The sequence below is a fragment of the Oncorhynchus masou genome, unplaced genomic scaffold, assembly GCF_036934945.1.
Source record: "Oncorhynchus masou masou isolate Uvic2021 unplaced genomic scaffold, UVic_Omas_1.1 unplaced_scaffold_2681, whole genome shotgun sequence".
NCBI classification, from domain to species: Eukaryota; Metazoa; Chordata; class Actinopteri; order Salmoniformes; family Salmonidae; genus Oncorhynchus; species Oncorhynchus masou.
Genome location: NW_027009115.1, coordinates 35,001 through 54,365, shown reverse-complemented (window position 1 = coordinate 54,365; position 19,365 = coordinate 35,001). Strand labels below are relative to the sequence as shown.

At 51.2% G+C, this 19,365-nt stretch overlaps 1 pseudogene; it reads left to right on the top strand.

Annotated features, from left to right (window-relative positions):
• The first annotated feature begins 205 nt into the window (after positions 1-205).
• LOC135533813 (FH1/FH2 domain-containing protein 3-like) overlaps positions 206-19,365 on the top strand; it is a 44,903-nt pseudogene continuing 25,743 nt past the window's right edge.

The window sequence follows — 19,365 nt, the reverse complement described above, 5'->3', positions numbered from 1 at the left end:
GGCCCACTGTTCCCCTGAACAAGGCAGTTGACCCACTGTTCCCCTGAACAAGGCAGTTGACCCACTGTTCGTAGGCCGTCTTTGAAAATAAGAATTTGTTCTTAACTGACTTGCCTAGTTAAATAAAGGTTAAAAAAACATATCTATATATGTATATATTTATAGATATCTCTACTGCTATGTGTGTGAATATGATGATCGAAACATGCAGCTGTCCTTCCCCTCCTGTCCTGTAGGTGTCAGTGTCCAACAGAAACACCTCTCCAACGACAAGAAGTCCATGCTGAACATGCTCTACGCCAATAACTCCTCAGGGTCTTCAGGGGACCGGCCGTCAGGCACCAACCCTGACCCCAACCTCGACCCCGAGGAGAGCCTCTCCGGAGAGCCAGAGGACCACAGAGGGCTGGGCAGGGCTGGTAGCAGTGTGAAGGAACGTCTATCTAGCCTCAAGGTAGGAATTCATTAGTGTCTTTTTTTAATCAATGTTCTGACTTTATTGAACAGAGAGAGACAGGATGACAGTGGGGATCTGTTATGACTTTATTGAACAGAGAGAGAGGAAGACTGTGGGGATCTGTTCTAACTTTATTGAACAGAGAGAGGAAGACAGTGGGGATCTGTCTGACTTTATTGAACAGAGAGAGGAAGACAGTGGGGATCTGTTCTGATTTTATTGAACAGAGAGAGAGCGGATGACAGTGGGGAAGATACAGAGAGGTTGTGTCAAGGTTGTCTGGCTACCCAAACTCCTTGCTCAGACAAATGCAAGGCCACGCCCACGGACGTTAGATACTTATCTGCAATGAGTCTGGATCAGTACCTCCCGACCAATTTCTGGAACGTGAACAAATTCAAACTGTTCTGATTGGTCCTAGAAACCAATGGGTTGCCAGAGCCAGAACACATGTGAGTAAAGCAGCGTTTTGAAGATGGTCATTCTTTTTGATACTCTGATTGGTTAGAGATCATCCAATCACTGATGACTTTGTTTTGTACAACACCCCTTTTTATTGTTTCTTTTATTACTTTTTTTTTTGTATTTTTTAAAAACTTTCTCCCCAAAATCCCTCGTTTCCGATTGGTAGTTAGTCTTGTCTCATCGCTGCAACTCCCATACGGGCACAACCCAACCAGGCCGCACTGCTTCTTGACACAATGCCCACTTAACCCGGAAGCCAGCCGCACCAATGTGTCGGAGGAAACAACCGTACACCTGGCGACCGTGTCAGCGTGCACTACGCCCAGCCCGCCACAGGAGGTGCTAGAACCGACCAAACCCTTAAACTGGCTGGGACTGCTACACCACCCTAGGTAGAGTAATGAGGCCTGACACTGTGGCTGGGACTGGTACACCACCCTAGGTAGAGTAATGAGGCCTGACACTGTGGCTGGGACTGGTACACCACCCTAGGTAGAGGAGACATGACACTGTGGCTGGGACTGGTACACCACCCTAGGTAGAGGAGACATGACACTGTGGCTGGGACTGGTACACCACCCTAGGTAGAGGAGACATGACACTGTGGCTGGGACTGGTACACCACCCTAGGTAGGGTAGACATGAGGCCTGACACTGTGGCTGGGACTGGTACACCACCCTAGGTAGGGTAGACATGAGGCCTGACACTGTGGCTGGGACTGGTACACCACCCTAGGTAGAGGAGACATGACACTGTGGCTGGGACTGGTACACCACCTAGGTAGGGTAGACATGAGGCCTGACACTGTGGCTGGGACTGGTACACCACCCTAGGTAGGGTAGACATGAGGCCTGACACTGTGGCTGGGACTGGTACACCACCCTAGGTAGGGTAGACATGAGGCCTGACACTGTGGCTGGGACTGGTACACCACCCTAGGTAGGGTAGACATGAGGCCTGACACTGTGGCTGGGACTGGTACACCGCCCTGGGACTGGTACACCGCCCTGGGACTGGTACACCGCCCTGGGACTGGTACACCGCCCTAGGCCACGTGGTAGGGATGAGTTCTAGTCTTTCAGAATCCGTTAGTTGATGGGACTAGAAAAATGCTGACTGATCTATAGCAGAGTTAGAGATGAACACATGCTGACTGATCTATAGCAGAGTTAGAGATGAACACATGCTGACTGATCTATAGCAGAGTTAGAGATGAACACATGCTGACTGATCTATAGCAGAGTTAGAGATGAACACATGCTGACTGATCTATAGCAGAGTTAGAGATGAACACATGCAGACTGATCTATAGCAGTCACACAGCTCAACACATGCTGACTGATCTATAGCAGAGTTACACAGCTGAACACATGCTGACTGATCTATAGCAGAGTTAGAGATGAACACATGCTGACTGATCTATAGCAGAGTTAGAGATGAACACATGCTGACTGATCTATAGCAGAGTTAGAGATGAACACATGCTGACTGATCTATAGCAGAGTTACACATGCTGACTGATCTATAGCAGAGTTAGAGATGAACACATGCTGACTGATCTATAGCAGAGTTACACAGCTGAACACATGCTGACTGATCTATAGCAGAGTTACACAGCTGAACTCATGCTGACTGATCTATAGCAGAGTTAGAGATGAACACATGCTGACTGATCTATAGCAGAGTTACACAGCTGAACACATGCTGACTGATCTATAGTAGAGTTAGAGATGAACACATGCTGACTGATCTATAGCAGAGTTAGAGATGAACACATGCTGACTGATCTATAGCAGAGTTAGAGATGAACACATGCTGACTGATCTATAGTAGAGTTAGAGATGAACACATGCTGACTGATCTATAGCAGAGTTAGAGCTGAACACATGCTGACTGATCTATAGCAGAGTTACACAGCTGAACACATGCTGACTGATCTATAGCAGAGTTAGAGATGAACACATGCTGACTGATATATAGCAGAGTTAGAGATGAACACATGCTGACTGATCTATAGCAGAGTTAGAGATGAACACATGCTGACTGATCTATAGCAGAGTTACACAGCTGAACACATGCTGACTGATCTATAGCAGAGTTACACATGCTGACTGATCTATAGCAGAGTTAGAGATGAACACATGCTGACTGATCTATAGCAGAGTTAGAGCTGAACACATGCTGACTGATCTATAGCAGAGTTACACAGCTGAACACATGCTGACTGATCTATAGCAGAGTTAGAGATGAACACATGCTGACTGATATATAGCAGAGTTAGAGATGAACACATGCTGACTGATCTATAGCAGAGTTAGAGATGAACACATGCTGACTGATCTATAGCAGAGTTAGAGATGAACACATGCTGACTGATATATAGCAGAGTTAGAGATGAACACGTGCTGACTGATCTATAGCAGAGTTAGAGATGAACACATGCTGACTGATCTATAGCAGAGTTAGAGATGAACACATGCTGACTGATCTATAGCAGAGTTACACAGCTGAACACATGCTGACTGATCTATAGCAGAGTTACACAGCTGAACACATGCTGACTGATCTATAGCAGAGTTACACATGCTGACTGATCAATAGCAGAGTTAGAGATGAACACATGCTGACTGATCTTTAGCAGAGTTAGAGATGAACACATGCTGACTGATCTATAGCAGAGTGAGAGATGAACACATGCTGACTGATCTATAGCAGAGTTAGAGAGTTACACATGCTGACTGATCTATAGCAGAGTTAGAGATGAACACATGCAGACTGATCTATAGTGGGGGGGGAATTAAAAAACAGCATTGTGTTTATTTGAATTGAAATGCATAACTGATCCGTTCCCCCAGGCCCAGCAGGCCCAGCCTCTACCCAGCGAGGACAGCAGCTCCAGGAGGGCAGAGCTGCAGGGTCTGGAGTGGCAGTGCCCAGGCGGCGCGGGCCAGGCTGGCAGAGGAGCAGCAGCACAGGCGTATCCGTCCGCAGTACAGCATCGACGCAGAGACCCACTCCCGAAACCTGGAGAAAACCCAGATGACCCCACTGGCCAGGGACAGACAGACGGACGCCTGGGACCAGCTCCAACCCAGCTCCAAAGCCCTGAAGATTAAAGACCTGGACTTCTCCGACCTCATGGAGGAGGAGGATATAGATGTCCTGGACATGGACGTCTTCGACGTGGGAGTTGGTCGGCCCGGTGGTGGTGGTGGCATCCCACCTCCTCCTCCACCTATTCCTGGACTAGGCTCCGTTCCTCCTCCTCCTCCTCCTCCTCCCGGGGCTCCCTTTATGAGTATGCCTCCTCCACCACCTCCCCCACCGGGTGGAGGTCTCTGCTCCCCTCCTCCACCTCCTCCCCCACCGGGTGGAGGTCTCTGCTCTCCTCCTCCACCACCTCCTCCTGGAGCTCCCCCTTCTTCCTCCTCCTCCCAGACTCCAGACCCGGCCTTTGCCAAGAAGAGGAAGACGGTCAAGTTGTTCTGGAAGGAACTCAAACAGTCGGACAGTCCCAGGAAGTGTACATTCGGACGCGGGACGGTGTGGGCGTCGCTGGATAAGGTCACCGTGGATACGGCCAAGCTGGAACACCTGTTTGAGTCCAAGGCCAAGGAGCTACCCGTGGCTCTAAAGGTGAGGCATCACATCAGCTCCGAAATCAGAAGATCAGATTCCATGTGTTTCTGTTGCTGTTTACACATGAAGGAAAAATATCAGATAATTGTCAAAAGATCTCAATTGGACTGTCTGTGTAAACCATGTTCAACTGTCTCAAGTATTTTAAACCAGGAATGAAGTACAATAAATATTAACAGTATTCTCTGTTGGAGAGTTGACTGGAGAGTTGACTGGGGTGAGTTGACTGGGGTGAGTTGACTGGGGTGAGTTGACTGGAGAGTTGACTGGAGAGTTGACTGGAGAGTTGACTGGAGAGTTGACTGGAGAGTTGACTGGAGAGTTGACTGGGGTGAGTTGACTGGGGTGAGTTGACTGGAGAGTTGACTGGAGAGTTGACTGGAGAGTTGACTGGAGAGTTGACTGGAGAGTTGACTGGAGAGTTGACTGGAGAGTTGACTGGAGAGTTGACTGGAGAGTTGACTGGAGAGTCGACTGGTGAGTCGACTGGTGAGTCGACTGGATGGTTGACTGGGGAGAGTCGACTGGGGAGAGTCGACTGGGGAGAGTCGACTGGGGAGAGTCGACTGGGAGAGTCGACTGGGGTGAGTCGACTGGGGAGAGTCGACTGGGGAGAGTCGACTGGGGAGAGTCGACTGGGGTGAGTCGACTGGGGTGAGTCGACTGGGGTGAGTCGACTGGGGTGAGTCGACTGGGGTGAGTCGACTGGGGTGAGTCGACTGGGGTGAGTCGACTGGGGTGAGTCGACTGGGGAGAGTCGACTGGGGAGAGTCGACTGGGGAGAGTCGACTGGGGAGAGTCGACTGGGGAGAGTCGACTGGGAGAGTCGACTGGGGAGAGTCGACTGGGGAGAGTCGACTGGGGAGAGTCGACTGGGGAGAGTCGACTGGGGTGAGTCGACTGGGGTGAGTCGACTGGGGTGAGTCGACTGGGGTGAGTCGACTGGGGTGAGTCGACTGGGGTGAGTCGACTGGGGTGAGTCGACTGGGGTGAGTCGACTGGGGAGAGTCGACTGGGGAGAGTCGACTGGGGAGAGTCGACTGGGGAGAGTCGACTGGGAGAGTCGACTGGGGAGAGTCGACTGTGGTGAGTCGACTGTGGTGAGTCGACTGGTGGAGAGTCGAATCTTTTCTATGTTGTTTGTCCCTGCAGAAAGGATCAGAAGTGAAGAAAGCAGAGATTCTGGTGTTGGACTCGAAGAGGAGTAACAGCATCAACATCGGCATGACCGTACTACCAGCTGTCCACGTCATCAAGACCGCCATCCTCAACTTTGACGAGTTCGCCATCAACAAGGAGGGCATCGAGGTGATACTGTCTTTCTACCACCGGGCGGCGCTGTTGCCATTTAGAATCACTATTGATTCTATTGACAATAGGATCTGCAGGTGCTGTTTACACCAGGACCAGTGCACTCGGACGTCAGTGACCTGCGAAGGGCTCAGGAGGAGAAGTACACTATTTCTCTAGTGTGGTTGAATGAATGTTTACTGTCAACGATGTTTACCTGAACATCTCTCTGTTCGCACCTTCTTTTGTTTTATAACAACATGTCCACTACTCACCCTTTCTTAGTCCTCTGATTGTCCTTTCACTGTGGTACAAATCCACAGTCCATGTCTGTCTCTCTCTTCCCCCTATAGAAACACCATGCCTCGTCCTCTGTTCCAGTCATCCCCCTGTCTCTCTCTTCCCCCTCTAGAAACACCATGCCTCCAGTCCTCTGTTCCAGTCATCCCCCTGTCTCTCTCTTCTCCCTCTAGAAACACCATGCCTCATCCTCTAACTCCAGTCATCCCCCTCTCTCTCTTCTCCCTCTAGAAACACCATGTCTCCAGTCCTCTGTTCCAGACATCCCCCTCTCTCTCTTCTCCCTCTAGAAACACCATGCCTCTAGTCCTCTGTTCCAGACATCCCCTCTCTCTCTTCTCCCTCTAGAAACACCATGCCTCTAGTCCTCTGTTCCAGACATCCCCCTCTCTCTCTTCTCCCTCTAGAAACACCATGCCTCATCCTCTAACTCCAGTCATCCCCCTCTCTCTCTTCTCCCTCTAGAAACACCATGCCTCTAGTCCTCTGTTCCAGACATCCCCCTCTCTCTCTTCTCCCTCTAGAAACACCATGCCTCTAGTCCTCTGTTCCAGTCATCCCCCTGTCTCTCTCTTCTCCCTCTAGAAACACCATGCCTCCAGTCCTCTGTTCCAGTCATCCCCCTGTCTCTCTCTTCTCCCTCTAGAAACACCATGCCTCTAGTCCTCTGTTCCAGTCATCCCCGTCTCTCTCTTCTCCCTCTAGAAACACCATGCCTGCTCCTCTAACTCCAGTCATCCCCCTGTCTCTCTCTTCCCCCTCTAGAAACACCATGCCTCCTCCTCTAACTCCAGTCATCCCCCTGTCTCTCTCTTCCCCCTCTAGAAACACCATGCCTCCTCCTCTAACTCCAGTCATCCCCGTCTCTCTCTTCCCCCTCTAGAAACACCATGCCTCCTCCTCTAACTCCAGTCATCCCCCTGTCTCTCTTCCCCCTCTAGAAACACCATGCCTCTAGTCCTCTGTTCCAGTCCTCCCCCTGTCTCTCTCTTCTCCCTCTAGAAACACCATGCCTCCAGTCCTCTGTTCCAGTCATCCCCCTGTCTCTCTCTTCTCCCTCTAGAAACACCATGCCTCTAGTCCTCTGTTCCAGTCATCCCCCTGTCTCTCTCTTCTCCCTCTAGAAACACCATGCCTCCAGTCCTCTGTTCCAGTCATCCCCCTGTCTCTCTCTTCCCCCTCTAGAAACACCATGCCTCCTCCTCTAACTCCAGTCATCCCCCTGTCTCTCTCTTCTCCCTCTAGAAACACCATGCCTCTAGTCCTCTGTTCCAGTCATCCCCCTCTCTCTCTCTTCTCCCTCTAGAAACACCATGCCTCTAGTCCTCTGTTCCAGTCATCCCCCTGTCTCTCTCTTCTCCCTCTAGAAACACCATGCCTCCTCCTCTAACTCCAGTCATCCCCCTGTCTCTCTCTTCTCCCTCTAGAAACACCATGCCTCGTCCTCTGTTCCAGTCATCCCCATGTCTCTCTCTTCTCCCTCTAGAAACACCATGCCTCGTCCTCTAACTCCAGTCATCCCCCTGTCTCTCTCTTCTCCCTCTAGAAACACCATGCCTCCTCCTCTAACTCCAGTCATCCCCCTGTCTCTCTCTCTTCCCCCTCTAGAAACACCATGCCTCCTCATCTAACTCCAGTCATCCCCCTCTCTCTCTTCTCCCTCTAGAAACACCATGCCTCCTCCTCTAACTCCAGTCATCCCCCTGTTTCTCTCTTCTCCCTCTAGAAACACCATGCCTCTAGTCCTCTGTTCCAGTCATCCCCCTGTCTCTCTCTTCTCCCTCTAGAAACACCATGCCTCGTCCTCTAACTCCAGTCATCCCCCTGTCTCTCTCTTCCCCCTCTAGAAACACCATGCCTCCTCCTCTAACTCCAGTCATCCCCCTGTCTCTCTCTTCCCCCTCTAGAAACACCATGCCTCCTCCTCTAACTCCAGTCATCCCCCTGTCTCTCTCTTCCCCCTCTAGAAACACCATGCCTCCTCCTCTAACTCCAGTCCTCTGTTGTCTTGTAGAAAATCCTGACGATGACTCCATCTGAGGAGGAGAAGCAGAAGATCCAGGAGGCTCAGCTGGCCAACCCGGACGTCCCCCTGGGCTCAGCAGAACAGTTCCTCCTCACCCTGTCCTCCATCAGCGGCCTCAGCGCTCGGCTGCAGCTCTGGGCCTTCAAACTCAACTATGAGACCCTGGAGAAGGTAGGATCGGGGGGGGGTGGGGGGGGCTTCTAGCCTTGGATGCAGTCTGTTCTGCTCTCATTATGGAATAGTCCTCGTTCCTCCTGCAGAAACTGATCTAGGACCAGGCTAGTGTTCTGCTAGTCTCATTATGGATTAGTTATCCTGCAGAAACTGATCTAGGACCAGGCTAGTGTTCTGCTAGTCTCATTATGGATTAGTTATCATACAGAAACTGATCTAGGACCAGGCTAGTGTTCTGCTCGTCTCTACACAGCTGTACATCGTCTTCACGCTCTTCCTGTCGTCTGTCATCATGTGCTGCAGGAACCACGAGTATCCAACAGCTCCCCAGGGGAACAGCGTTAGTCAGTGTGTCAGACAGGCAGCTCAACAACAGCTGAATATTGTCCTCGTGGGTGATGGGTGGGATGAGGAGAGAGAATATCAACAGGCTGCCCAGGATCGGCAGATTCTGTTCTGACACACAGACACAGACACACAGACACACAGACACACAGACACACACACACACAGACAGACACACACACACACAGTGCTCAGTCTCTGCAGTGGCCTGTGACTCCTCACTGCCTGTTTTAGCCTGTTTGATGCAGTTTGTTTCCTCCTGAATGTCGTCTCTCTCTTCGTCTCTGTACAGGAGATAGCGGAGCCTCTCTTCCTCCCTGAATGTCGTCTCTCTCTTCGTCTCTGTACAGGAGATAGCGGAGCCTCTCTTCCTCCCTGAATGTCGTCTCTCTCTTCGTCTCTCTACAGGAGATAGCGGAGCCTCTCTTCCTCCCTGAATGTCGTCCCTCTCTTCGTCTCTCTTCCTCCCTGAATGTCGTCTCTCTCTTCCCCCCTGAATGTCGTCTCTCTCTTCGTCTCTGTACAGGAGATAGCGGAGCCTCTCTTCCTCCCTGAATGTCGTCCCTCTCTTTGTCTCTCTACAGGAGATAGCTGAGCCTCTCTTCCTCCCTGAATGTCGTCTCTCTCTTCGTCTCTCTTCCTCCCTGAATGTCGTCTCTCTCTTCGTCTCTCTACAGGAGATAGCTGAGCCTCTCTTCCTCCCTGAATGTCGTCTCTCTCTTCGTCTCTCTACAGGAGATAGCGGAGCCTCTCTTCCTCCCTGAATGTCGTCTCTCTCTTCGTCTCTCTACAGGAGATAGCTGAGCCTCTCTTCCTCCCTGAATGTCGTCCCTCTCTTCGTCTCTCTTCCTCCCTGAATGTCGTCTCTCTCTTCCTCCCTGAATGTCGTCTCTCTCTTCCCCCCTGAATGTCGTCTCTCTCTTTGTCTCTCTACAGGAGATAGCTGAGCCTCTCTTCCTCCCTGAATGTCGTCTCTCTCTTCGTCTCTCTTCCTCCCTGAATGTCGTCTCTCTCTTCGTCTCTCTACAGGAGATAGCTGAGCCTCTCTTCCTCCCTGAATGTCGTCTCTCTCTTCGTCTCTCTTCCTCCCTGAATGTCGTCTCTCTCTTCGTCTCTCTTCCTCCCTGAATGTCGTCTCTCTCTTCGTCTCTCTTCCTCCCTGAATGTCGTCTCTCTCTTTGTCTCTCTACAGGAGATAGCGGAGCCTCTCTTCGACCTGAAACTAGGCATGGAGCAGCTCGCCAAAAACAAAACCTTTAAGCGCATCCTAGCAACGATTTTGGCCATTGGAAACTTCCTCAACAGTACCAGTGTAAGTGTGTTCTTCCTGTCTCGTCCCAAATAGAAACCCTGTTTCCTGTATAGGGCACTACTGTTGACCAGGGCCCATAGGGCTGTATAGGCACTACTGTTGACCAGGGCCCATAGGGCTGTATAGGGCACTACTGTTGACCAGGGCCCATAGGGCTGTATAGGGCACTACTGTTGACCAGGGCCCATAGGGCACTACTGTTGACCAGGGCCCATAGGGCACTACTGTTGACCAGGGCCCATAGGGCACTACTGTTGACCAGGGCCCATAGGGCTGTATAGGGCACTACTGTTGACCAGGGCCCATAGGGCTGTATAGGGCACTACTGTTGACCAGGGCCCATAGGGCCGTATAGGGCACTACTGTTGACCAGGGACCATAGGGCTGTATAGGGCACTACTGTTGACCAGGGCCCATAGGGCACTACTGTTGACCAGGGCCCATAGGGCTGTATAGGGCACTACAGTTGACCAGGGCCCATAGGGCTGTATAGGGCACTACTGTTGACCAGGGCCCATAGGGCTGTATAGGGCACTACTGTTGACCAGGGCCCATAGGGCACTACTGTTGACCAGGGCCCATAGTGCACTACTGTTGACCAGGGCCCATAGTGCACTACTGTTGACCAGGGCCCATAGGGCTGTATAGGGCACTACTGTTGACCAGGGCCCATAGGGCTGTATAGGGCACTACTGTTGACCAGGGCCCATAGGGCTGTATAGGGCACTACTGTTGACCAGGGCCCATAGGGCACTACTGTTGACCAGGGCCCATAGGGCACTACTGTTGACCAGGGCCCATAGGGCACTACTGTTGACCAGGGCCCATAGTGCACTACTGTTGACCAGGGCCCATAGGGCTGTATAGGGCACTACTGTTGACCAGGGCCCATAGGGCTGTATAGGGCACTACTGTCGACCAGGGCCCATAGGGCTGTATAGGGCACTACTGTTGACCAGGGCCCATAGGGCTGTATAGGGCACTACTGTTGACCAGGACCCATAGTGCACTACTGTTTACCAGGGCCCATAGGGCTGTATAGGGCACTAGTGTTGACCAGGGCCCATAGGGCTGTATAGGGCACTACTGTTGACCAGGGCCCATAGGGCTGTATAGGGCACTACTGTTGACCAGGGCCCATAGGGCTGTATAGGGCACTACTGTTGACCAGGGCCCATAGGGCTGTATAGGGCACTACTGTTGACCAGGGCCCATAGGGCTGTATAGGGCACTACTGTTGACCAGGGCCCATAGGGCACTACTGTTGACCAGGGCCCATAGGGCCGTATAGGGCACTACTGTTGACCAGGGCCCATAGGGCTGTATAGGGCACTACTGTTGACCAGGGCCCATAGGGCACTACTGTTGACCAGGGCCCATAGGGCTGTATAGGGTACTACAGTTGACCAGGGCCCATAGGGCTGTATAGGGCACTACTGTTGACCAGGGCCCATAGGGCTGTATAGGGCACTACTGTTGACCAGGGCCCATAGTGCACTACTGTTGACCAGGGCCCATAGTGCACTACTGTTGACCAGAGCCCATAGGGCTGTATAGGGCACTACTGTTGACCAGGGCCCATAGGGCTGTATAGGGCACTACTGTTGACCAGGGCCCATAGGGCTGTATAGGGCACTACTGTTGACCAGGGCCCATAGGGCTGTATAGGGCACTACTGTTGACCAGGGCCCATAGGGCTGTATAGGGCACTACTGTTGACCAGGGCCCATAGGGCTGTATAGGGCACTACTGTAGACCAGGGCACATAGGGCTGTATAGGGCACTACTGTTGACCAGGGCCCATAGGGCTGTATAGGGCTCTACTGTTGACCAGGGCCCATTGGGCTGTATAGGGCACTACTGTTGACCAGGGCCCATAGGGCACTACTGTTGACCAGGACCCATAGTGCACTACTGTTGACCAGGGCCCATAGGGCTGTATAGGGCACTACTGTTGACCAGGACCCATAGTGCACTACTGTTGACCAGGGCCCATAGGGCTGTATAGGGCACTACTGTTGACCAGGGCCCATAGGGCTGTATAGGGCACTACTGTTGACCAGGACCCATAGTGCACTACTGTTGACCAGGGCCCATAGGGCTGTATAGGGCACTACTGTTGACCAGGGCCCATAGGGCTGTATAGGGCACTACTGTTGACCAGGGCCCATAGGGCTGTATAGGGCACTACTGTTGACCAGGGCCCATAGGGCTGTATAGGGCACTACTGTTGACCAGGGCCCATAGGGCTGTATAGGGCACTACTGTTGATCAGGGCCCATAGGGCTGTATAGGGCACTACTGTTGACCAGGGCCCATAGGGCACTACTGTTGAACAGGGCCCATAGGGCCGTATAGGGCACTACTGTTGACCAGGGCCCATAGGGCTGTATAGGGCACTACTGTTGACCAGGGCCCATAGGGCTGTATAGGGCACTACAGTTGACCAGGGCCCATAGGGCTGTATAGGGCACTACTGTTGACCAGGGCCCATAGGGCTGTATAGGGCACTACTGTTGACCAGGGCCCATAGGGCACTACTGTTGACCAGGGCCCATAGTGCACTACTGTTGACCAGGGCCCATAGTGCACTACTGTTGACCAGAGCCCATAGGGCTGTATAGGGCACTACTGTTGACCAGGGCCCATAGGGCTGTATAGGGCACTACTGTTGACCAGGGCCCATAGGGCTGTATAGGGCACTACTGTTGACCAGGGCCCATAGGGCACTACTGTTGACCAGGGCCCATAGGGCACTACTGTTGACCAGGGCCCATAGGGCACTACTGTTGACCAGGGCCCATAGGGCTGTATAGGGCACTACTGTTGACCAGGGCCCATAGGGCTGTATAGGGCACTACTGTTGACCAGGGCCCATAGGGCACTACTGTTGACCAGGGCCCATAGGGCCGTATACTGCACTACTGTTGACCAGGGCCCATAGGGCTGTATAGGGCACTACTGTTGACCAGGGCCCATAGGGCACTACTGTTGACCAGGGCCCATAGGGCTGTATAGGGCACTACAGTTGACCAGGGCCCATAGGGCTGTATAGGGCACTACTGTTGACCAGGGCCCATAGGGCTGTATAGGGCACTACTGTTGACCAGGGCCCATAGGGCACTACTGTTGACCAGGGCCCATAGTGCACTACTGTTGACCAGGGCCCATAGTGCACTACTGTTGACCAGGGCCCATAGGGCTGTATAGGGCACTACTGTTGACCAGGGCCCATAGGGCTGTATAGGGCACTACTGTTGACCAGGGCCCATAGGGCTGTATAGGGCACTACTGTTGACCAGGGCCCATAGGGCACTACTGTTGACCAGGGCCCATAGGGCACTACTGTTGACCAGGGCCCATAGTGCACTACTGTTGACCAGGGCCCATAGTGCACTACTGTTGACCAGGGCCCATAGGGCTGTATAGGGCACTACTGTTGACCAGGGCCCATAGGGCTGTATAGGGCACTACTGTCGACCAGGGCCCATAGGGCTGTATAGGGCACTACTGTTGACCAGGGCCCATAGGGCTGTATAGGGCACTACTGTTGACCAGGACCCATAGTGCACTACTGTTGACCAGGGCCCATAGGGCTGTATAGGGCACTACTGTTGACCAGGGCCCATAGGGCTGTATAGGGCACTACTGTTGACCAGGGCCCATAGGGCTGTATAGGGCACTACTGTTGACCAGGGCCCATAGGGCTGTATAGGGCACTACTGTTGACCAGGGCCCATAGGGCTGTATAGGGCACTACTGTTGACCAGGGCCCATAGGGCTGTATAGGGCACCACTGTCGACCAGGGCCCATAGGGCTGTATAGGGCACTACTGTTGACCAGGGCCCATAGGGCACTACTGTTGACCAGGGCCCATAGGGCTGTATAGGGCACTACTGTTGACCAGGGCCCATAGGGCTGTATAGGGCACTACTGTTGACCAGGGCCCATAGGGCTGTATAGGGCACTACTGTTGACCAGGGCCCATAGGGCACTACTGTTGACCAGGGCCCATAGGGCTGTATAGGGCACTACTGTTGACCAGGGCCCATAGGGCTGTATAGGGCACTACTGTTGACCAGGGCCCATAGGGCTGTATAGGGCACTACTGTTGACCAGGGCCCATAGGGCTGTATAGGGCACCACTGTTTCGACCAGGGCCCATAGGGCTGTATAGGGCACTACTGTTGACCAGGGCCCATAGGGCTGTATAGGGCACTACTGTTGACCAGGGCCCATAGGGCTGTATAGGGCACTACTGTTGACCAGGGCCCATAGGGCTGTATAGGGCACTACTGTTGACCAGGGCCCATAGGGCTGTATAGGGCACCACTGTCGACCAGGGCCCATAGGGCTGTATAGGGCACTACTGTTGACCAGGGCCCATAGGGCTGTATAGGGCACTACTGTTGACCAGGGCCCATAGGGCTGTATAGGGCACTACTGTTGACCAGGGCCCATAGGGCTGTATAGGGCACTACTGTTGACCAGGGCCCATAGGGCTGTATAGGGCACTACTGTTGACCAGGGCCCATAGGGCTGTATAGGGCACTACTGTTGACCAGGGCCCATAGGGCTGTATAGGGCACTACTGTTGACCAGGGCACATAGGGCTTCATAGGGCACTACTGTTGACCAGGGCCCATAGGGCTGTATAGGGCACTACTGTTGACCAGGGCCCATAGGGCTGTATAGGGCACTACTGTTGACCAGGGCCCATAGGGCTGTATAGGGCCTACTGTTGACCAGGGCACATAGGGCTTTATAGGGCACTACTGTTGACCAGGGCCCATAGGGCTGTATAGGGCACTACTGTTGACCAGGGCCCATAGGGCTGTATAGAGCATTAGGACTGTAAAGGCCCTGTATCTGTCTTATACAACAATGTAAAAAAAGAATCACCTCAAGTGGACTAGCAGCGTGTATGAACCCGCCCACCTGAGGAGCTGTCCTTTTCAGACATCTACTTCCTGTGTTTGAGGGGGGGGGTGTAAAAACATCTACTTCCTGTTTTTGAGGGGGGTGTAAAAACATCTACTTCCTGTTTTTGAGGGGGGTGTAAAAACATCTACTTCCTGTTTTTGAGGGGGGTAAGTGTAAAAACATCTACTTCCTGTTTTTGAGGGGGGTGTAAAAACATCTACTTCCTGTTTTAGAGGGGGTGTAAAAACATCTACTTCCTGTTTTTGAGGGGGGTGTAAAAACATCTACTTCCTGTTTTTTGAGGGGGGTGTAAAAACATCTACTTCCTGTTTTTGAGGGGGGGTGCAGATAGAAGCTCTTTAACAGTCTCTCGGGTCCCAGCTTTGGGACACCTGGTGTATTTATGCAAATGAGGCACAAATTATTTTCTTTATTTCAACACAAAATATACAAAAATATACCTGATACAATAAAATGTATATATGAGCATCTTTAAAAAAAATCTTATATTTGACTATAAATTCAATACCTCAATTCCCACCGAAATCCCTCAACTCCATTCAGTATGTGTCTGGACCAATTTTAATATTTGATTTGCTTATAATTCCGTCAATATCTGTTGGATTGTAAACATTGTAAAGGTTTGGAGATTCTTCATCCAACTGTTGCCTTTATTTGAATAGTTTTTAAACCCTTTTGTTTTAACCGATTTCAGTGACTGAAGGGATTAGATTGAACCAACTGATAGGTGAACCACGTGCTGTCTGGAGCAGAGAGCTGTCTTGGTACTCATCACCTGTATGGCTTCACAAGGACTAGGAGTTGGTTCAGCTGATGAGAAGATGTTGATCCTAAAGCAGGAAACAGTTCAGGAGGGTTTATTTACTGTTTATTGGTAGATGGTTTGATTGCTGTAGTTTTGACTCTAATGTAGTTTACTGTCATCACCTGTCTGACTGCCTGTCTCTGTCTGATTTTCTGTCTCTCTGTGCCTCTCTCTCTCTGTGTCTCTCTCTGTCTCTCTCTGTGTCTCTCTCTCACTCTCTCTGCCTTCTCTCTCTGCCCTCTCTCTCTCTCTCTCTCTCTCTCTCTCTCTCTCTCTCTCTCTCTCTCTCTCTCTGTCCCCCTCTCTCTCTGCCCCCCTCTCTGTCTCTCTGTGTGTCTCTCTCTCTCTGTGTCCCTCTCTCTGCCCCCCTCTCTGTCTCTCTGTGTGTCTCTCTCTCTCTGTGTCCCTCTCTCTGCCCCCCCCTCTCTGTCTCTCTGTGTGTCTCTCTCTCTGCCCTCCCCCTCTGTCTCTCTCTCTCCCCCCCTCTGTCTCTCTGCAGGCTAAAGGTTTTGAGCTGAACTACTTGGAGAAGGTAACTGAGGTGAAGGACACGGTCCACAGACAGTCTCTGCTCCACCACGCCTGTAACCTCCTGGTAGACAACTACACCGACACGTCAGACGTCTACTCCGAGATCCCCTCCATCACGCGCTCTGCTAGAGTAAGTCTCTATAGAGGGGGGGGGGCTGGGGGGGCCTGGGTAGAGATCCCCTCCATCACACGCTCTGCTAGAGTAAGTCTCCCTACTGGGGGGGGCCCTGGGGCCCTGGGTAGAGATCTCCTCCATCACGCGCTCTGCTAGAGTAAGTCTCTCTATAGAGGGAGGGGGGGCCCTGGGGGGGGGCCCTGGGTAGAGATCCCCTCCATCACACGCTCTGCTAGAGTAAGTCTCTCTACTGGGGGGGGGGGGGGCCCTGGGTAGAGATCCCCTCCAACACACGCTCTGCTAGAGTAAGTCTCTCTATAGAGGGGGGGGGGGGGTTGGGTAGAGATCCCCTCCATCACACGCTCCCTACGTCTCCCTACGGACGGGGGGGGCCCTGGGTAAGTCGTGCTCTAGAAAAATCAATGACTCTGCTTCGCCCCCCCCCCCACACACACACACACACACACACAGATTCATGGGATTTAAATATATTTTGGTCTAATTTAATGAGCACAGGCTTCTTTGGGTAGTAGGTTCTATGAAGCAGCAAAAGTAGTAGACCTCACAGTGAAATGATGAATACAACAGGTGTAGTAGACCTCACAGTGAAGTGCTGAATACAACAGGTGTAGTAGACCTCACAGTGAAATGATGAATACAACAGGTGTAGTAGACCTCACAGTGAAATGATGAATACAACAGGTGTAGTAGACCTCACAGTGAAGTGCTGAATACAACAGGTGTAGTAGACCTCGCAGTGAAATGATGAATACAACAGGTGTAGTAGACCTCACAGTGAAATGCTGAATACAACAGGTGTAGTAGACCTCACAGTGAAATGATGAATACAACAGGTGTAGTAGACCTCACAGTGAAATGCTGAATACAACAGGTGTAGTAGACCTCGCAGTGAAATGCTGAATACAACAGGTGTAGTAGACCTCACAGTGAAATGCTGAATACAACAGGTGTAGTAGACCTCACAGTGAAATGATGAATACAACAGGTGTAGTAGACCTCACAGTGAAATGCTGAATACAACAGGTGTAGTAGACCTCGCAGTGAAATGATGAATACAACAGGTGTAGTAGACCTCACAGTGAAATGATGAATACAACAGGTGTAGTAGACCTCACAGTGAAATGCTGAATACAACAGGTGTAGTAGACCTGACAGTGAAATGCTGAATACAACAGGTGTAGTAGACCTTACAGTGAAATGCTGAATACAACAGGTGTAGTAGACCTCACAGTGAAATGCTGAATACAACAGGTGTAGTAGACCTCACAGTGAAATGCTGAATACAACAGGTGTAGTAGACCTTACAGTGAAATGCTGAATACAACAGGTGTAGTAGACCTCACAGTGAAATGCTGAATACAACAGGTGTAGTAGACCTTACAGTGAAATGCTGAATACAACAGGTGTAGTAGACCTTACAGTGAAATGCTGAATACAACAGGTGTAGTAGACCTCACAGTGAAATGCTGAATACAACAGGTGTAGTTGACCTCACAGTGAAATGCTGAATACAACAGGTGTAGTAGACCTTACAGTGAAATGCTGAATACAACAGGTGTAGTAGACCTCACAGTGAAATGCTGAATACAACAGGTGTAGTAGACCTCACAGTGAAATGCTGAATACAACAGGTGTAGTAGACCTTACAGTGAAATGCTGAATACAACAGGTGTAGTAGACCTCACAGTGAAATGCTGAATACAACAGGTGTAGTAGACCTTACAGTGAAATGCTGAATACAACAGGTGTAGTAGACCTTACAGTGAAATGATGAATACAACAGGTGTAGTAGACCTCACAGTGAAATGCTGAATACAACAGGTGTAGTAGACCTCACAGTGAAATGATGAATACAACAGGTGTAGTAGACCTCACAGTGAAATGCTGAATACAACAGGTGTAGTAGACCTCACAGTGAAATGCTGAATACAACAGGTGTAGTAGACCTCACAGTGAAATGCTGAATACAACAGGTGTAGTAGACCTTACAGTGAAATGCTGAATACAACAGGTGTAGTAGACCTCACAGTGAAATGCTGAATACAACAGGTGTAGTAGACCTCACAGTGAAATGCTGAATACAACAGGTGTAGTAGACCTTACAGTGAAATGCTGAATACAACAGGTGTAGTAGACCTCACAGTGAAATGCTGAATACAACAGGTGTAGTAGACCTCACAGTGAAATGCTGAATACAACAGGTGTAGACCTCACAGTGAAATGCTGAATACAACAGGTGTAGTAGACCTCACAGTGAAATGCTGAATACAACAGGTGTAGTAGACCTTACAGTGAAATGCTGAATACAACAGGTGTAGTAGACCTCACAGTGAAATGCTGAATACAACAGGTGTAGTAGACCTCACAGTGAAATGCTGAATACAACAGGTGTAGTAGACCTCACAGTGAAATGCTGAATACAACAGGTGTAGTAGACCTCGCAGTGAAATGCTGAATACAACAGGTGTAGTAGACCTCGCAGTGAAATGATGAATACAACAGGTGTAGTAGACCTCGCAGTGAAATGTTACAAGCCCTTAACCAACAATGCAGTTTAAAAAAATAAAAGTTACAAGTAATTAAAGAGCAGCAGTAAAATAACAATAGAGACTAGATACGGGGGTACCGGGACAGAGACTAGATACGGGGGTACCGGGACAGAGACTAGATACGGGGTACCGGGACAGAGACTAGATACGGGGGTACCGGGACAGAGACTAGATACGGGGGTACCGGGACAGAGACTAGATACGGGGGTACCGGGACAGAGACTAGATACGGGGTACCGGGACAGAGACTAGATACGGGGGTACCGGGACAGAGACTAGATACGGGGGTACCGGGACAGAGACTAGATACGGGGGGTACCGGGACAGACTAGATACGGGGTACCGGGACAGAGACTAGATACGGGGGTACCGGTACAGAGACTAGATACG